This window comes from Varroa jacobsoni, unplaced genomic scaffold (assembly GCF_002532875.2).
Source record: "Varroa jacobsoni isolate VJ856 unplaced genomic scaffold, vjacob_1.0 scaffold_832, whole genome shotgun sequence".
Lineage (NCBI taxonomy): Eukaryota > Metazoa > Arthropoda > Arachnida > Mesostigmata > Varroidae > Varroa > Varroa jacobsoni.
This window is the reverse complement of record NW_019213734.1, coordinates 82,768-103,541: the sequence shown is the minus strand read 5'-3', so window position 1 is coordinate 103,541 and position 20,774 is coordinate 82,768. Positions and strand designations below refer to the sequence as shown.

The 20,774-nt window shown below is 41.2% G+C and overlaps 2 long non-coding RNA genes across 2 annotated transcripts in view; both read right to left on the bottom strand.

Annotated features, from left to right (window-relative positions):
- LOC111264207 (uncharacterized) overlaps positions 1–20,774 on the bottom strand; it is a 44,124-nt gene that overhangs the window by 19,107 nt on the left and 4,243 nt on the right. The window lies entirely within an intron of this gene.
- On the bottom strand, positions 9,971–19,096 carry LOC147752978 (uncharacterized). Its single transcript, XR_015312607.1, has 2 exons — positions 18,200–19,096; positions 9,971–12,425 (listed from the first exon to the last, which is right to left on the bottom strand). It is a non-coding gene; the product is annotated as an uncharacterized LOC147752978 (long non-coding RNA).

Below are 20,774 nucleotides of genomic sequence, written 5' to 3'. Positions count from 1 at the left end.
CGGGCATGCATAAAATTTCTGAGTTTTCAAGAATAGCCGATTGTAGGCTACAGGTTGTAGATCCGTAGCTTTCATACAAATGTTAGGTGACGAACTGCTCAGAACGTTCTGATTTTAAGGTAAACAGTAACAACTGTAGAACGCGCATCTTCTAACCGAATTCTAATACAGATCCGAACGTAAACCTCTAAACTTGAGGTATAAGCATGCACTGATAATTACCATGTCGTAGCAGAACGTATCGTGTTTAGAATAGAATGTTATTGAGCATGTATGCTGCGTAGAAGATCAGCTACAAATCAGGATAATTGTATCAGTGGAATCTGGGAAATATTAGTAGCCAGCCGTACGTTTCGATACTGGTTCGATAAAGATCTTTATTTCATCTAACATCATGCCATATCTAGAAAATGAGAATCCAGAGTTAATCGTGGCGTTCATGCTATACAAATTTAGTTGCCGCTGTCTTCATTCAGCTTCTGAGGAATATGTTACGTAACATTGTTTTACATTGAAGTCTGGTTCGGCTGTGGGGCCCGTTGTTTGAGTAGTATCAATGCCATCCAAACGGAAGCTATTCACCTTAAAAAATCATGTATTGCGTACTTGAACTATTCTATTCATCAGGTCAACAAATAACAAAGTACGACAGGACCCGTCTTCTGCACCTATCCAATCAAAAGTGTTTTTTTCCTATTTTTTTTCCATCTGTTCAACGGTCCATAGGTGTACGTAGGTAACTGCCCGTCTGAGTGTTGGTTTGATCGTTTGTGAATCTTGTGGAGAACGAATTTTAAGCCAATAGATATATGTAAAGGTTACTAGCTGAACGCGCCTGTTGTAAGCGTTAGGGTCGTCTTAATCTGGTTGGCACGTTGACCTGGTGAATGTAAAGCTCATCAGTGGCATTGGCAGATATATACTTTTTCAGCCACGGTATACCTGTCATATTATAAAGTGGCACCGTTATTTGTCTCATTGTGTAAATTGTCCTAGTATAATAAACATTCAGGAATAACTCTAACAGTCTGTGTGTACTTGTAACAGTTCGCTCACAAATAACGTCCCATTTGCGTCTGTCTTATAAACATTTATAGTTTTTGGCGATTGTTCATAGTTTCGCCAAACGTTTACAAGCCAGGTTATTTACTCATCTCCTAGGTATACACTGCTTGATGTACAGTCTTGGCTGAGAGTTTTTGCCTAAGAGCTATACGTGCTTTTCGGCTGGCTTTGACATGATGTCTGACGAACTACTAATCCTTACCAAAAACGACGAACCCAGAGGTGTCAAGATTTTGTTTTCGTTCAGGACAAATGCGTTTTTATGAACCTATGTCTAATATTCTGAACGTTGCAGGCCGTTGAAAAATTTACAGTAATGTTTCTTCTGAAGATTGTTGAAAAGTTGCCCCCTCGACACTATATCAAAGGCGTGAAAAGTCTTTGTGTATCATAGCTATCATTGCAGTTGTTTTCGGTGTGCTGTGACTTTCATAGTACAAATGGGTAGTGATAAACGTTTTTGAGATATGATGGCCAAGCTTTCCCTTCTTGCATATTTCTTAAACTGACTTTTTTATGCGTCAGGGTTCCTTTAGGTTATCTACTCTATCGGTTATATGTAACCCTTCTGTCTCAGGTCTGACTTCATTGACTTTTTTTTTACCAGCTACATCCTTCATGTAACGCTCATATGTTCATAAGGTATGATCGACCCATAAGTTTGCTTGCTATTTTTATGTATTTCACGATATTTTTAGAAGTCTAAATTTGAATGATGTATTGTTCCTGGTGTAGTTGAGGTATGTTTTTTGCGGTTGTGCAATCATCATCGTTGTTTATAAATACGTCACCTGGCCTGATTTTTTCGAAACAGTTAGACCTCTTCCGATTTGTCGTAAACGACACTTTCACGTTCAGCTTTCTGTTGAGTGCCGGTTTTAAGATGCCATTATCTCGGAGTCGATTAGCTTGGCCTGTATACACGAACTCTGACAAACAATTGGTTTTAATCTACTTAGTTCGACGTGCCATGCGGATTTGTTTCTACCATCCGTGTTTCTGCCTCGATTACCAGCCATAGGACCCAGCCTTGGTTGTTATCTTCGAAAAAAATAACTAATGTGGCGCGTCATCTCAGGACGTGATGTTACATGCTATACAAATCGCCATACATAGACGACGTTTGACGTTATAGCAAAGTGGCCTGAAATGAGCTAAAAGATATAGAACCGTATATGCCTATAAATTGTCTTCCTACAAGTTCCTACAAATACGTCGTCGATTACGGATGCGGGGCCATCATATTCCTCATCGTAAAGTGTTGAATGCTTTAACTTCAGTCTGTGCCTCATAACATCGCTGTGACTGACTTAATCTTTACAACAATGTTTTTCAATTAATTTTTATAGCCGGTCGACTATATATTTATCATGTGCATACTGGCTTTAAATGAAGATATTATCATGTAAGAAATTACGTAATTTCAAAAGAAGGAAGAATGATGGAAAAGCATTAGGACCTCCCGCTGTTGGTTCACTTTGAAAGAGAGTGTCGCCTTTATATTACGAGTTCGCAAGCTATCAAGAGCACTGGTTAAGTGGATTCGCTCTTGCCAGAAGCCTAGTTGCCTTCGACAGATGGTCATCAGACTCCATTGAGTCTTGCTATATGGTCCTCAAACGCAAAACATCATCATCATCATCACTTTTTCACCTGTCGTACCTGACACAAATTGCAGTAAAGAAAATATGTCGCTGAAGTAGGAGAAATGATAGAATGACGCAGTTCTGCTGTGCTATCCAGCCGAGTGCTTGTCAGAGATCAGGACAAAGTGATTAATGTTGTAGTATTATAACACGCACAAGACGTGATATAGAGAGCCTTAGTAGCTACATATAGAAAGTTCATGATGTCCGCTAGTATGTAATTATTACCATTTATGGATGGTGGCTTTATCATGTGTTTGTTTAACGGGACGCTTTAGGCGTACCTGCTCTGACAGGACGAAATTGAAGGGTTCGGAACCGTTGCCATAAGGATGCAGTTCCGCTGAGCTCACTGATTTAACGTCATCTCATGTAACGTTAGAAAGGTTCAAGGCTGGATAGGCGTGAATGATGACGCTGAATGTTTCAACGACAATTCAGCACGTACCTGATAGATACGTATACATACCGATTCCAATGGATACTCCAAAAAGCGTCTGAAAACTCCTGTCAGGAAACTACGAAAGCGCCGGGCTACTTTGGTCGGAAAATGAATTCCATGTTCGGCTTATACAGTGCTTTCGATTGGGCGAATAAGCCCACTTCCTTGAACCCTGCATCCACTTCACACCTGCAGTCGACTTGTGTGTAGAATGCCATAATGGCAGCCAAATTAGTGCTCATTAAATGGCGGTAATAACCTAAGATGGCGCCTGTGCGCCTGATGTTGATAGAAATCGATTGACTTCATCGATCAAGCTTGACTGAATAACCACTGCTGGGCCGATCTTCAGCGCTGAAGCTAGTGTCCAATCCTGGCTCCATGGGCTTATTGACGACGTCGGCCGCAATGGTAGCGGTCGGCATCTCACATATATAATACACGGGGCAGCGGTAGAAAATTACGATTGGGATCTATCTATTGGGACACTTTTTTAAAATGCGGCGCGGCATATTATTAAAAAAAGGTATCATATAGATTAGTCTGCGGCTGATGTCAGTTAGCTAACTTCTAACGAGAGGTAGAGTAGTACATGCTTCCGGTCTCGTAGCCTCGACGATGCGGTCAACATCTAATTAATGGATCTTTTTCGTAGTCCAAATTGATAATACCGTTGCAAAATTGCTATATCCATAGTCAGAATGGGGCACGGGTGCGATCGATCAACAGACGGGGGCTAAACAGAAAAGTTAAAGGCCGCTATAGCACTAACAGCGTTGCCATCGTTAATGACGTACCAGGATCCATCACTATCTCTGCTCAAGCAGTTTATACTTTTCTTCTCAAACCAGATCGGCTGCAGTTTTATTCTATGGTTAGCTATTGTATAGCTTTTCCATATTTACGGCTAGATAAGCTGGCACACTGTATCTGTTTGCTCGAGACTGCACTCGTGGCTCCGTTATTCGACTACACTTATTTACTAATACAGATTTTCACGTTATTGCGTGACTTGACCAGGTATCATCTTCGTCGCATTGTTGACTTGAGGTCTGTCTTTGCCAACCCAACAGATAAGAGAATGTTTCCATGAAATACAGTCTACCGAGCGTTCAGCAACGGTCTCGCTTGTTAGTGAAATGACGCTGCTCGTCGTTTTGATAAACGTAAACGAAAAATTCCATACGTAAGCCTAGTTAGAGGACGGCACAAATAAATGAGATTCGCTATCTGGAAGATGGATACTAGTCACAGTTAGACATGCTCTAGTGTTTCAACGAGACGTAAAGGAGGTAGGTCAATTGACGACATATCTTACGGTCGATAGTTCTCTTCATTGTAACGTATCCTTCTCTCTGATTGAATGACGATCGGCACGTATTTGTTTTATTTTCAATATATCTGACAATATATGAATCTCTCAAGCAAAAAATCAGTACACCAGCCTTTATCGCATGAAGCTTGTTGTATATATAGAAGAGACCGTTATTAGTGTAGCAGCATTTTCTACGTAGATTCGTCATTGCGTGTCCCGTAGCGTAGCCAGTTATCGTTAGCTCTAACGGTTCCTGCTTGTCTAGTCGGTATTCAAGCGGCTTTGCTGCGTAGACCAGCCAAACACTTGATCGTTCTGTTTAGCGTGAGTTGGTGTGGAAGAAACGAGAATCGAAGACAGATCGTACTGTCTACTAGCCTCATCGAAAAAACCCAACCCAAATGAACCATATCAATAGGCTAAACAAAGCCAGCGCAAATAGTAGTCTTTCAGCTAACAGCAAACAACGTGTTATTGGTGGGTAAAGTTTCCACGACGAAAAGGACTGCACCTTGGGTTTGAAATGTTCTTCTGTTAGAAGCCTAAACAAATACATGGGCAATTATGTTTTTATCTGGCAAGGCCTAGTGAGACGATAGGCGCTCTTGAAATGCATCCCGGTCTCCAAAAATTATTATCTGAAGTGTTGAAATAGGATCTCCAAAATTTCAAGCACCATACAATCCAGCACCTGTTATGGAAACAAAAATGAATAGAACATTTCCAATGCCCATACATAGCCAAAGTTGACTATGAAATTCCGCCAAGGTCTTATAGTTTCTACGATCGAGTTTTGGTTCAGGGTTATGGCCTGAACCGCATGTGGCCTACGCTACACTTGCGATATCCACACTTATTCCTTAAAATTTACAGATCACTACTCCTCATCGATTGCCTGTTGCTATTCATATTAGCTATAATGTCCTGGTCAGCTCCAATAAATCCCCATCGCGGTACGGACCATTTCAAAGGGCATAAATTGCACCATGTCCAATCGCAATTTTGCTATTGCTAGATCTACAGTTGAGCACAATGTTTAGAAGCGCCTGACCTTTCCGCATAAAATATTCTATCTATATTTAATTGGAGGCGAGTTCGGTCTGTGGGTTGCCTTCGAATACCTACGCATCTGAAGCTGTTCTATATAGATGGACTATATCTAAATATAAACAGATCATTTAACGCGTCATTGCTGGCGGTCATACTGACTTAATATAGCTGCCATCTGTCGCGATCACAACTTCAATTCGAGACCCAAACTATTTGGAAGCCATTTTGGTTTGAAGATTTGAACTGCAAATTATCTCTGAAAATAAAACGATATCGATAGGTGTAAACTCGGTAAATACGCTACTTCCAATGGAATTCAATAGTAAGTTGCCCGCGAGCGGAAAATGTGAGGACTCAAAACGGTCAAACAGTAGAAGACGGATCCTAAGGACTGGGTGGCCTAGCTGATAATCATTATTCTCCTCTTTGTTTCTGCATCAAAAGTCCAAGGAGAGAATTTTTCTTTTTGGCAATTCTTAAATTACTTGATTGCTTCGTCTTCTAATCTTTGGTAGTCTTTGAAATTTCAAACGTACTTCAATACTTCAAACGTGAGCTTCCAATTTTCTTTATATTTAGCGCACATTGTACTAGTGTTATCGGCATCATATGGGGAGGCTTTGATGATTGATAACAAGCTTTTTGCCACCGTAACTGTTATATTCTATTGTATTATTTATATTCTAGTGATCTAATCGACAGGGGCTCGTCTATTATAAATTGCACTTTTCTACCATTTTCTGGTTCGATGTTTGCCTGATTCCACTATGTAGTAAAGAGTTTTATCTCGTGCTCATTATGAACCTTGTTATACCCAAAATTCTTCCAACAAATCATAAGCGTGGTCAATCTGGCTAGTGCTCTTTCTCGGTACATATATATATGTATTTCTATACAATGTGCACGAATGTGGCGCCACTAGTAATAAAAAAAAAGGAAAATGTCTATTTATGTACAGATTGTAAATAAAAGTGTATCTGTAACTATGGTAAGCTTATGCCCTAACAACATACTTGAACTACACTCCTGTTAACACTGAAGATCTTTTACAATTTCGATTGATTTACAGATCCTATTCAAGCCTCCAGAGTGTAGCATTGCTAAACCAACGTAAATAGGCAAAATTAAGCTGGATAAGGCAGCAGCGATCTCCCTAAATGATTCACCTATCATGCGCTATGCGCAAGTATCCTACTATCTTCAACAGATATTTTCACTGGCAGAGGATTCGCAGAGCCAGCTCAAACCTATGTCCCTTGATGTGCCTTCATCTAGGCTCATCCCGTGAATCATCAGGCTACAAACATCGAACTGCCTACGACCAGCCCATCAAATAGCTTTGTTTTGTGTCACGCTGCGAACGTTGACTGTAATTTCTCTGCGTGAAAATCTCGGAAGTATTTTGAGCGGTCTTTCATGCTGAGGTTGTGCTTTGAGCGTGCTGTGATAGATACGGCCGAATACACGGACGCAGTAACGGCATTTATAAGTCTATCAATCAACCGTTCATCTGTCGGGTGTGATTATATAGAAAAAAAAACAAACGAATTGGTCGTTAGGACTTCCGGAGTCTCAACTGGCTTGTAGGGTAGCTCGACTCAGCGTCTCAAAGCTGCTGATTTGTTGTTTCAGTACAGCCTTCAATTTCGGTACATTGTCGTAGTTATTCAACGTGTCGAAGCTGCCCCGTTTCTGTTGGTCGCTATCGGTATTGTGATGCGCTTTCTATCATGCTATACGTAGTCGTCCCGATTCTCGGCGTCTTGATTAAGGGCGACCTTTGTACGGTCCGAGGATTAGGTGCTTCTTCATGTTTCTACAAGCAGCAAAGCTTTCGGTGACAGCATCAACCGGATTAACAATCAAAAGACGGAACCTCTCATCCAATAGACGTGGTAGCTCACTAAAGCAAATGATTACTTAATTAATGAAATATCAATGATCGGTTTACGTAAATTTAACTGTGTTATGTGCTATCATAAACGAAACTATGTAAGATGCACGAAGAGCAGCAGGGTATGGTTGGTACTGTTGTACTTGAGCAATCTGGTGATTTGAGTTCGGTTTGCTTCTAGTGTCGTAACTCGCAGGTTACCAACCAACATAGCTTTAGGCCATTTTCAGACAACAAAAGATTTAGGTACGGCAAAGCATTTTGGTGTGGGGCCTGTTCGTATCGTAAGCCATCCTTCATGCAAACAAGTCTCATAGAAGATTAACACGAACAGCTCCGGAATGGCGAATAGGATTCATACGACAATGTTTAAACAGCCTAATAGCAACGTTTTTAGCCGAAACTCTGTGTGCTTTCCTACGAAGTATTGCAGCGGGTCGCGTTCGGCTCCTATGAGAGCCTATTTGAACGGGTGGCCTGCGCCGTTTTGGGTCGGCTGTAGGATCGACAGGCACCTATTAGGACCCAGCCGTGGAGTTCCTCATTGTCCTACAACTCTCCGTCACGGTCTAGTTACCGAGTAGCATACGATTCGAAGCTTCAGACGACTGATTCTAAGTTTAAACCATCATCGGCAGTGGTTTACGCTCACATCACAAAGGATATTTGGTGGTCAACGGTCAGATGCACGAAGCATTAGTAGATCCAATTGGCTGTGCGTTCTTTCGAACAATTTGGACAAACGATATATTTCTTGAGCTTTCTCGAGGGTTGCTGATCTGGCGCAACAATTTCGCGTATGGAATGGACCTACTAACATAATATACCCGTATCGTAAGCAATCGACTTCTACATGGCCTTAATTAAATATAATTGCAGCATATAAACGCACTTTTACGAAGGCTTCCCAGTCGTATTAACAGTGTTTGGCTCAACCTTAAAATGTATTTAGCCAGGTGTATTTTTTGAGCTACGTAAAGGCGTCGAAAAAAGATCGTAGTCGTTTGAAATATCCGTAACAAATAACTCTTACACTCTTTTTTTTTCGAAATTATAAGAACGGCATATGCGTCTCGAGAATTAGCTAACTCCCGCTCTTTCTGATACGTGCCACCTCTTCGTACAGTGTCAGGGTTAACCAGATTGGAATCGACTGCAGGATCTTCTTTTAGCGTTAAGTCAGATCGAATCCAATATAGGGATCATGTGTGAGCCGGAGAACTAAAACAGTACCTTTTGTTCGCGCATAGGGCAATAGCAGTCTGTTCTTTAAGTATTCACGTCTAGCAGGAAATACAATAAACACCCATGAAGTGTGTCATACACATTAAAAAAACGTGGCCAAATTGCTAAGGAAGCACTAAAACAGTTATTGTGATTAGACTCTTAGTACACGAACGAATGGACGAACTCGACACGTTTCAACACGTCGCTGTATATAATCAAAGAAACAAGTCAATAATGAAAGGTACGAGTTGACAACAACAAACCAATGACCTAGTCCTTTATATTCGATATATATATATATATATATATGCTCGAGCTGTCAAGTGTCTGCCATTTGCTTGAACAACCCGCGTTCGCTTATTATGTTAAATTATCAAACTATTGCAAAAAACGTATCGGGGACACAAACGGTGTTACGGCACAAGTTAGCCAGGCAGTTTGCCCGAGGCAGCCAGAAAAACAAACATCTCAACTTAATTCCTGTTATTAATGTTCCTTTCGTTGCTAAAGTTAGTTTTAATATCACCTCAATTGTGAGAAGCGGCGAGAGAGAGACAGAGGGGGAGAGATGTGTGTGTGTCTCTCAGGGTGTGTGTGTGTGTTTCTCAGTGTGTGTGTGTTTCTCAGTGGGTATGTGAGTACGTTTCTCAGTGTGTGCGTGTGTGAGTGAGTGTGTGTGTGTTTCTGTGGGTGTGAGTGTAAGTGTGTGAGTGAGTGTGTGTGTGAATCTGTGTTTGTGTGTATGTGCGTGTGTGTGTGTGAGAGAGAGAGAGAGAGAAAGCGAGAGAGAGCGAGCAAAAGCAAACAAATCGTTCCAATCATTATAACAACTATAATATCGCGTTACGCAAAATGTGTACGGTCGCTGGAGAAGGATATTAAGCTATTACATGTAATAATAGAAGTGCCATTATGAATGTGAGCCGTTTCCGCATGCTTTATCGCTAGTTAACTAGGGTAGATACGCACTATACATATATATATGTACGTTAAAATGCTAGCTTGATTTTTCTCTAAAAAATAATGCGTCGATTCATCGAACGATACGATGAATCGTTAAAAGGTCTATATTTATTTACTATATATAATAGTATCCATATTATTAGGCCTAAATTCATAAAGTACGTAGAACCTTTTTTTTGTAACTGCAGTGGAAGCTATAGAGGCCTAATATAGTATGATACATTTGGGTAGATTTGAATGTGTTTAAACTATGGCTAGTCTATGTATATAAACGTGATTCAAAGGCAAAGACGTTGAAAGTTTACTCCTATAATTACAATAACATTGCTGCGCTAAAATTGTAATACAGCAAAACAGGAAGGCGAATATTAATACACACAATTTTATTATTTTTGCAATTTGTTTTTATGATTTGAGCTTTCACACTAATATTTTTTGTTTGCTTTTCAAAACAACTTTTATTTTTAGAAAGCCGCTCAGAAAAGACCTTGTATTGGGCCGCGTGTCATCAGTTCTCTACAGGTACTTGTTTTGTTCCAGTGCCGCAATTAGGTAGCGTCTCAGCGTAAAGGCAACAATTTGAATCATAAGCAGTTACAGATGCTGTTACAATGGAAAGATAGATCGCAATAAAGAGACGAGAAACGCAATAGAAAATAAATATCGCGATAACAAACACAAGTTCTGATACGCCGGAACTACTTCCGATTGGGCCATGCAAGAAGAATAGGGCAAAGACGAACAGCTGTTGTGCTACGTTCTTATGTGCTCTCAAGTAGTCTTGAAGCCTTAAGCTCATACCCTATCGATGACGGAAAGCCTTCGAGGAATCGGCAAGATTGTTTAAAAGTTCGTATTTAGTAACGTAACAGTGTACAAACCACTCATAATGTTCGACTCCCTTTAGCTGAGACACAGATGCCAATGGTACAGCATGAGATTCCCCTTACGACAACGTCAAGGTTTGCGCAGATGATACACTTCGGTTTGTTCGCTTGTCACTAAATGTTTCTCAATTTCAACAAACTGCTGTAGAATTTTTCGTAAACTGATAGTCCTTCGATACTCATATAAGTGTATTAGCTGCATTCTGAGCATCAACACTTCAGTATTGTCTCTAACATCTTCACATATCTAACTGTGGGGACAAAGTTACCTAGTCAGGCTTCCTTGTAGCACATTCACGGATTACTACTACTAATAATGGAAGTACTATTTATATGTGCGTACGTATACCATCTCTCATCAAGTAAAAGATAGGTGAATCTGTTAAGGCGTGAATATCTGATAGGACCCGGCAGCATAATCGATGCCCCTAAATAACAAAAAAAAAACTTCTCTACACAAGTTAGCCCCTTGTTCCCATGTCTCCATTTCCCTTTTCCATTCGATCCAGACAGCAGCGAGCGCTGAGACGATTAGCAAGTGAATAGCGGAACATTGTTTGTTTTCTCTGTTCAAGCTTGTTCCTGCCGAATAAAGTGGTCTCCGGCACAGTCTGGATCTGTTCGCAGCGTAGCCATAGATAGCCGGCGGCGTCACGTCGAGCAAAGCACAGGTAGGTTGTCTGTTGCATAATTATACACGTCGAACACAACTTACGGATGGGTGGCGGCAGCTGTTGCAGTAGAAGCTCGCGGATAATGCATTCGTTACAAAAAGTGAAAGTCACTTCACTCAAATAAGCACAACAAGAATACAATTCATAGGCCAAAGTGCCTTTGTTAGGTCAATTTAATAACATCTCAACATCTATTGCAATATGTCAAAGTTTCACGTACGTACGTACGAGATATACACGCGCAAGCATAGAAAATTCACCTAAACGCAGTACACATTTTCAACAACAAAACACATGTTTTTTTTTTGGCATCGACCATATTGCGCGACTGGAGCAGAGGGTGTTTCTATTTCCCGATCGCCACTAGCAATCTAAGTACAGTATTTTGTGTAGGAAAACTGGGTCTTTTTTCTTTATTATTATTATTTAGGTAAGTTCAGTTTGGATGTGCTATATAAGAATAGTGGTTCACCGATAAATACTTGTTTTATTGGGACGTTCAAGGAGTTTTGCAACGCCTAACAGGTAAATTTCAATATAATGCATCTTTTCGGCCGTCATTTATCAAAACACCCTTGAGGAAGTTCAACTTCGAGAACGGGTACGCCTGTTGACGTCTATAGCTAGGCTACCGGGTTTTTTTGGCATAGTTTTTTGGCTATCGCTTCAACACAACAATACATCTATGAGGGTATGTAATAATAAATAATGCAAGAGTTAGAGAAGACGCATAGTAAATACATTATGATAAAAGACAAGGATGAAAGAATCCAGGAAATAAATTAATTACCAATGTACAAGATGAGGTAGAAAGCTATTTTGGAACATAAAATTTATAGGGTAGTAAAACATTAATCTGGCGACATTTATCAACATACGTATTTTAACAAAATATTTTAGGACATCGAAAAAGAGTACTTTTGCAGCAAACATATGTCTCGAATTTTCAATAGTACTGGTACATCCCGTGAGAAAAGCCTCTATCTGCACGCGCATTCATATATAATTCTAGTTGTAGCCCGGTAGCACAACGTACATGGGCATCAAGAAGAAAAATGTCTGTTAATTGCCTCGATGATATGAACCCTTTGAGTGGTTTTTTGTGAAGAAACCCAGGCGTGAGACATGCGATACAGTATGCATTAGATAGCTGAGGTGTAGCACCACGGGAGAATTATATGAATCTATTACATGGTTGTCAGCCATCGGATAGCGTCGTCGTTTCTGTTAGAGTTTTGGGTGAGAAGTCTTAAGGGGGACGACTGGAAAAGAAAGTGACATTAAGGACAACGAGATGTTTGAAAAAAGGCATTTCGACGTTTTTATACACATGCAAGCCGTTCTGTTCTTTCAGCTAAATAGAAAGCCGTCCAATCAGTAGAACGAGACGAAATGGTATATACATTCAAAAGAATATATATATATATATATATACACAAAGCATGTATACGTATATACATACATACATCAAACACAACGATATTATGGAGAAGGCAAGCAGAAACAGCAGTACTAAGCTATGATTAAGGGGGCCATAGGGCCGAGGATAAAACGGTTCATTACTATAACATAGTTGTGACATCTTCTCTGCCTAGAATTGAACGTTTTTATTTAGATTATTAACGTAATAATATTATACGTTAATTAATTAGCTTAATATTATTACGTTATTATTATTTACATAATTTCAAAGTGGTATGTAGGCTCTAGCTCGAATTTACGTAATTTCTAAAATATAAATAGAACAAAAAAACGCTCATACATATATAAAAGCGTTCGTTATCGGGAAGTTTTTCAGATCTTTAATAGATAACCTGACTGAATCATAAATGTTGACTTGAATCGGTACTAACGCTTCTTGTATCGTCCGTGTTTTCTATCTAGGCAGATATCTGCAGCAGATAAGCTTTATTTGAGGTCATAATAAACTTAAACCTTCTTATCTTGTTGTCAAAAGCATACTGGCACAGACACTCACGCATGCGCCCTATACACTCAGGGGCACTCATAGATCCAGACACCCATATGCATATGGTCTATGTACAATATATATAGTGGTCTGCGATCGCTTTGTATAACTGGCGTTGGACTGCGCTCGTTGGTAAATATGAGTCGTCCTATTCCTGGGTGGTCTCAACTACCGAATAGGGTCCACTATTTAGGTTTAGGAATAAAGACTGCCCAGGAAAGGAGAATTGGCAGTGTGAGGAAGAAGAAGCTCACATCTCGCCGTTTCTTTTTTCACCGAGGCGACAGGGACTCTGCCACTTCTGCTGTCGCTGTGGCTGCTGACGATTCATCTCCGCCATATTCTCTTTGGATATTTGGATTTCCCTATAGGCTATCGCCCCTTGCCTGGTGGGCTGCGACTTGTCACTGAAAGTCTGGGCTGTCCAGCAACGCCTAACGGAACTCTCGGTGGGTGGCCGAATAGCGTAGTCCTGCACACAAAATAGGAAAGAACTTGCTGGTCTCTGAACCTTGGATTGCAGCACAGGCTAAGCTTGGCCTATACAGGTTTGCACTGAATTTATGCTCTGAAGTAACGGCGCACTGGTCAAACGAATGAACGGCATTGAGCTTCTCTCAGCCGTCCGTTTGCCTGTCTCGCTCGAGTAGGCTGCCAGGATCCGCTAGCTCTCTTCAGGGTCTCTTTCTTCGAGTAAAAGGCGCTGCTGCCCCTTATCCGCGCGAATATGCGGACCCCGCTTCCCAGCTTCTACGGCCTGCTTTCGCTACGAAACGATTTTCTCAAGCCTAAAGGATGGCATGAAAAGAAGACGCTCTCAGGGACCTTAAAATGTTCTCTGAAACCTATCTCAGTTGGTTCTCGCGTCAAGCATACACAGACACATAAATGTTTCCCTCCAGACGCCCGTCTTTCCATACAACCCTGTCTTGTATGCCATTCCCTAGTACTTTCCTGAGCGCCCCGCATTCCTTTGGGTGCTGGTGCTATCCCTGCTCCTGTCGCGCCTTTATAAAAGAACCATCCATATCGGAGAAAGAAGAATCCATCCAAATTCCAATGCCCCCAATTCGTTTTCGACGTTCATCCCTATCCGCGACCCTGCTTCTTTGATCCTAGCCTTGTGACCTCGTTCAACTCCTTGGCGTCTCCAAAGACCGACCCTTGCTTTTTCTCGAACGATGAACAGCAAGCAGCAAGGAAGAGCGAAGGCGGTGGCCGCTGCCCCCGTTTTCGCTTGTAGACTCGACTTCGCATCTGGTGCCACTGTTATTCCCTACAAAAGTCTCGATCTGACCGTTTAGCCATCGGTGGCGCGACGATTGAGCCGGTGAACGGCTAAGTCAGCGGTGAATAACAAGTAAGCGCATCAGAATCAAATAGCAAACCCATTAGCGGGCCGGCGCGCAATCAACGTAACAAGCCAAGCACGAGGCTTGTAACCAGCTAGCAAGGCATTCCCCTAACCTACGCCAACGGAAAGGGTTGTTTGGGAGCGTCAAGGGGAAATGAAAGTGGATAGAATAAACGCAAGTAGACAGAAATCAAACGGAGCATGTTATGACCGAGAAAGAATTCTATTTCCCTCATGCCGCTACAAGGGGAGCGAAGCCGAGTAGGAACAGGGGAAAGACTGTACGACCCAGAAAAATCAGTGCGAGCATTATACTAGCACATAGGTTGCCTGCTTGCACCAAGCGGAGGCCATCATTTCTACTTAAAGTCGCTTGTTACATTATCATAGTTATATGCGAAAGTTCTTTGTGTAGCAACGTATAGAGAACAACAAAAATTGGGGGAAATACAGCATCAAAATGAAAGTTTTCGGCTCGTCGCCGCTGGGCAACCAATAGCCATAAAGTTTTCTCTAAATTTTCGCTGACGTTACAACAATTAACGTTAATCTGACCTTTTTGTAAAAATTGATTTTCTACTTATCGAGTGGCTGGGGTGAATAATTTCGCTCGAAGTTCTCAAAAAAGCTGACCAGTAAAATTACACAGGTGCAGTTATGTAAGAAAACAGCGATTGAAAAAACGTAATTATTAGCTAGCGAAAGCAGCATTACGTGATACAGTAATTTACGATAACGTTGTTTCGACCTACCTAGAAAGGCAGGTTTGTTGTTATACTTCATTTTGGCGCCGTCATCGTGCCGACAAAAAGTGATTAGTGATGCTAATAAGCGCGTTAATAGCACATATAGTTGTAAGATAATTACTGCTTCTAATGTTCCACTATTCAGTACTTATTCGCTTCGTAGGGCACTATAGGTTCGTGAAATATATATATGAAAGACCTAAAAACCTTCTGCCAGTGTCCGGCCACCGCCGCTGCCTGCTCTCACTCGAATTGCCCCCGTGTAAAAAGATAGGCTGGCTCGTACACATCCGCAAGTACTAGACACGTCCTGATGTCTACACTTACGGACATCATACGCAAAAGTCTGTATACTTATACTATGCAACAGTATCTTTCATGTGGGCAAAAATATCGACGCGCCTGGCAACTATATACCTCATCGCAATGTGTGTGTACCTATTACTTTTTACTATTGGTAATACTATAACAATTAATAATATAATAATATGCGACTAGCAATAGTGGGAAAAAGAACTGCGACAAAGAAGTTACATTCGATCATTCAAATTGTTCGGCTGACTTCGAAATCCTGTCCCGCAGACCTACAAATCTATTTTATATAGGAACGCGCACACAAAGGCACCGTTTCGATAAAAACAAACCATAAGCAATATTGTGCGAGTCAATCAATACTTTTAACAGCTAGTTGGAATGTTTACATAGTATGCAATGGCATTTAAACGCCTGCTCGACGCTTTACGCCTCTTGTAAGCACGGGACCAACGTGGACCGTTCGTATGGCCCATCAGCGTCACTGATTCATCCGTAGAGCAACAACTAGGGCCGTAGTCTTCATCGACAGCTGAACGATTCGTGTTATCGGCCGAAACGAGATTGGCCGTCAGAAACCGTCCACCTCACATAAGGGAATTTGTCTCAGCTAAAATAGCAGCCAGACGGGACTTTGGCGGATGTCCGGCAAAAAGTACCTCGTTTTATTACAATCTGCACTTGTTCAAATGAAACACACCATACGATGCGTGCGTCGTTTATGTACTATTCCCGTCTTTGTCTTGGGTGAGGAATGTTTTTTTTCTTTGCGAGAAAAGTGGATTCTGCTACAGCATATACTCCTCGTACATTCCGACGTTCAGTTGGTTGGTGTTCTGGTATCCAGCAGCTGTGCGGAATCGACTTTGATTAGGACACTGCGAACGATCTTTTCTTCGAATGGCAACGTTCATCCCAGCGCCTAGTGCGTATCCACTACAAAGGCATCTATAGGTATTCGCTATGGAAAAACCTTTGTAACAAGCATCAATGTTTTTAGAAAGTGACTGCATGAAATCGTAACGGTGCTCGTAGATATTTTTTAATACTTCACTGTACAATACCCATAATGCCACCCATTACTAATGTATAGTCAGCGTGCTGACGGAGTTTAGCAAGGCCTTTTTTCTTTTTAGTAGAAATTGCTACTTTATCGCATAGTGAACATGCTGACGTTTACTATAATTAACAATGCGCAACGTATAGGGCTTCGGTAAGCGTCCGCTAGCGTGATTTTAATTTATCGCTACTCGGTTAGTACACCATTAATCATAGCCGTTTGCTACGCTCCCTGGTTTTACACAGGTCCATCATGACCTAGGTCATCATTATCTACAGGTTCTAAATGGTCGCTTATGGTGTGCCATTACTATCGTTATGTATATAAATAGACTATCAGGCTTCGTTACAGTTCGAACTATTTTATGCAAGTAAGGCTCAAGTCCAGATATCGATTAAAACTTTACATTTGTCAAAAAAAAAAATTTTACGTATTACAACAACGGAGCGGTTCTTTATCGTGGTAACAGGCAATATTTATGCTTCGAACAAGTACGATTCGATGGAGTACATTGAATGCTTTATATAAATAAATACAGACGATATAAATTAACAAAATAAAAAAGACCAGAGACTTTCGCCGTCTCGTTGACCTCTTCTTATACGTGCGTACTCGCTGTTCGTTGAAGTCCCGTCGTCCACATATATTACACAACATTATTATTGAATATGAACGATAGATACGTTCGAACCTTAGTACATCGTTTTTGATTTTCAGTTAACTATTACTTTTGGCATGAACACACAGCAGATATGCTTAGCTTCGTTAAAAACCCTTTCCGGATCGAGGTAGATGAATTGTGATGACCTTTACTTCTAAAATCTCGTATCACGTAGGTCGGTAAAGGTACGGACCAGCGGCCTGACGCAATGACCTTTGCAGACTTCATCGAATCTTGAAGTAGAGATGATAAAGCTAAGCAGCTACCTGCCAGCCCACCTACTTAACTAGGGCGGGTGCTTCTGATACCAACATGGTACACTGTCGTCCTATGATTGTACGCAGGTGGCTTACTTTCCTCGGGGACGGAAAATTATCTACTCTAACTGCCAATACCTACTTTTTCCTCGGCACGTTCTATTGGCGTTTCAGTATACCATGCGTGATATGCGAACAATGCCAGTCTACGATCGTAGAGTAAGCGGTCTTACTCTCGAGTCATTGACTCAATAATGCCTGGGATTCGGTCGTCGCGCTGTGAATATGTATCGTGCGACCATGTTTCAACCAATTAAAATAATTCACATGAGGACACTACCGACTCGCCTTCAAGTGCCCGCTCTTTGCAGATAAAGCCAAAAGGCTTTTCTAGTATAGCCCATAACGAAAAAAAAAAAAAAAACGGAACATACCGCCAAATGTAGTTAGTTATACACAAAATGACTAAGTACGTGGTCGGTCTTTATGGTGCAAGGGACGATTGCCAAAAAGCCCTCTTCAAGGGCGCCTATTCCACGCCGTTAGCGATTGTCCAAGTTATTTTATCATCTGTGTAGCTTCACTGTACAGACCATAAACATAAGTCATTCTTCTACATAAAAAAAATGCCGCTTAAAAATATTCGTGGTGTCGCTTTGAATACAGCTTGTACTGACCATAACATCTGAGATGTTTTTCTGTAGCGGACGAATCTAGCGGAATCGTTGTCTCATTGTTGTGTCGACGCAATCATTCAGACCAGTGAAAACAACAGTATTTCGAAACCACTGTCAAAGTTGCCTCCTTGCTAGACTCTGTTTGTGAACTATAATCACCATTTTACGAGAAATGAAAGAGCCTAAAGAATCTGAGAGACCGTGCATGCCCGGTGCAATGCGGATCCGGACAACCAGTCCTTACAGGGGTGTGCGAGTGCATGCATAAACTATAGGACGACATTGGGCCTAATATGTCTTATAGCATGATGTAAAGGTCTGCTAGTCTCTACCCGCAAGCTTCGTCCTTTTGACATTTCGTACTCTCTCTCTCTCTCTCAGAGTTTGCTCTCTCGTCCCGTGACATTGTCACTGTTCGCCTTGCTGCCCAGTGGCCGCTGGGGTAAAGCTTATCCAAGTACGGTTCCTATTACGTGCTAATGCAGAACACTTCTTCCTCAAGTAAAAAAGCTTTTCCAAAGCGGCTTGTGTCAGTAAAACGCACAAACACAAATAGAGCATTAGTATTATAATGCTATTATTCAACGCAAGATATGTGCGTTCACACGTGGCATAGCAGTCCTCTCAAATGTAGGAGTGTTTCAATGACACACGAACAGCCACTTAATCCATGGGGCGATCAACGATAGTTGTTTTACCGAGAAAAAAGATGTCCACAATTGAGCTAGGGTACACAAGTAGACGTATCGCTTCGTGCCCCTCTCTAATCAGCAGATGCGGAGAGATAATTTAGCAGACTCTGAGGAAAGCGGCAAGGCAGACAGGCAGAATGGGTGCGCGGGACCTTATTTTAGTGTAAAACGAAGTGACGCCTTAGGGCATCCCTTTCCTCTATGTTACGCCTTTCCATTTGCGTCAAATATATACGCAGGTATCTTAGCAAAAGTGTATAAACGTAGCTAAAAGTATGAAGGTATTGGCAGCAGCGATATACAAAGGTGAATAGAAATGGATAGAGGCGCATCGAAAAGTTAAACAGTGCGAAGAAATTGCATGTAGAACGACTGTTACCGTGGGCCGTGTGTACACAGCAAGCAGTTCTATTGATAATCTTCTCACCTTCGGCAAATCCTGCCAATATTAGCATAAAGTTCAGCACTGCATACGGAAACGCCTAAGTCCGACCGTTTTCGGCCATATTAAAAATATGGCTTTAATTAATTTAATGGCTAAAATTAATAGCATTTTTTCCATATGCCTCAGAAGATGGAAGTTCATAGTCTCGGTAGAAAGTCTGTATTATACGAACACGTTAAGTACTAGCTGGTTTCTGCTCAAGTTCCCCAAGTTTCTGACGAGTTTGATGCTTTGTTTCAAAAAGAGCAGATTTTTTTTCGGCAGCGAGTGAGCAGACGCCTGCTACAGCAAACAAAGCTGATCACTATTTCAATCCTTCACCCTGTACATAAACTAGCGCGCTCTAACGAAAACTATCGCTTTCGTGAACGTACGTGATAATTTACTGTAGGCCTAGCTACAAATCGTCTATACAAAAAGCAGCCTACTAAAGCTTTAATTCAATCTCAAGTTAAAACTAATTATCAGAATGGTGCTTTTCGTCAATTCAGCTCCAGATACTGAGTTAGCACAAACGGAACAAACCGGTTATAAGGAGAACGGCCTACTTAGTCCTCTCTACCTCTAACTCTCGCAACGATCGAACTAATATTTCCCTGATAAATCAGCACTACCCACATTGAAGGTGCTGGTCTAACACACGTATACATATGTAGGTGTATCGAACGCAGTATCTTTTCTAGTGTCAACTTCTCAAGAAAATCTATATTAGGATCGCACTGTGTTGGAGTCTTTGGAGAATGCTTCACGAAGTAAAATTGAATCATAAACAAAAGTGTTCAAAAACGATAGAAGAAAGTCGGTAAAATATACCTTCTAATGAATATCAATAAGCCAAATTTATAATGATATTACTGCCCATTCGGACATATGCACTGCGTACTGCAAGATCGTTGCGTGTCGACCACTTTTCCCGTTAACAAACACCCATTAAAAAGGAACGTAGGGTTGATTGGGAACACAGACGCAGCTAGTTTCTGCAACACCTTTTCGTAAGAGAAGGGATGGTTTGCGCCGAATTCATAATCACAATCAATACCTACCTGCGAAAACACGTATTACATTATGTGGTAGGTCATATGTATGAGATATGCGTAACTCAGCCATTTCTCTATATAGAGCTTGTTTTCCCTTTTTGACTAGATTTCTGTTCGGACATCAAAGCGTTGTGGCACCTGTGAATATCTAGTAAAGCTCATGCCGTTCAGCCTGCACATCCGCTGCAAATTCTACGCTTATATAATTTTATTTTTCTCTTTATTTATACAAGCGAAAGGACAAACACAGGTCTAAATCATAATTCGTCTTATATAACCTATCCTAGGTTGCAAACTATCTCGAAGATTTATAATATTTGGCTGTTGACAGCTGACTTCTAGCAACTTGACAGCCTGTGAATCCTACAACCTATTCGTCCTTCGACATATTTGTCAAACTC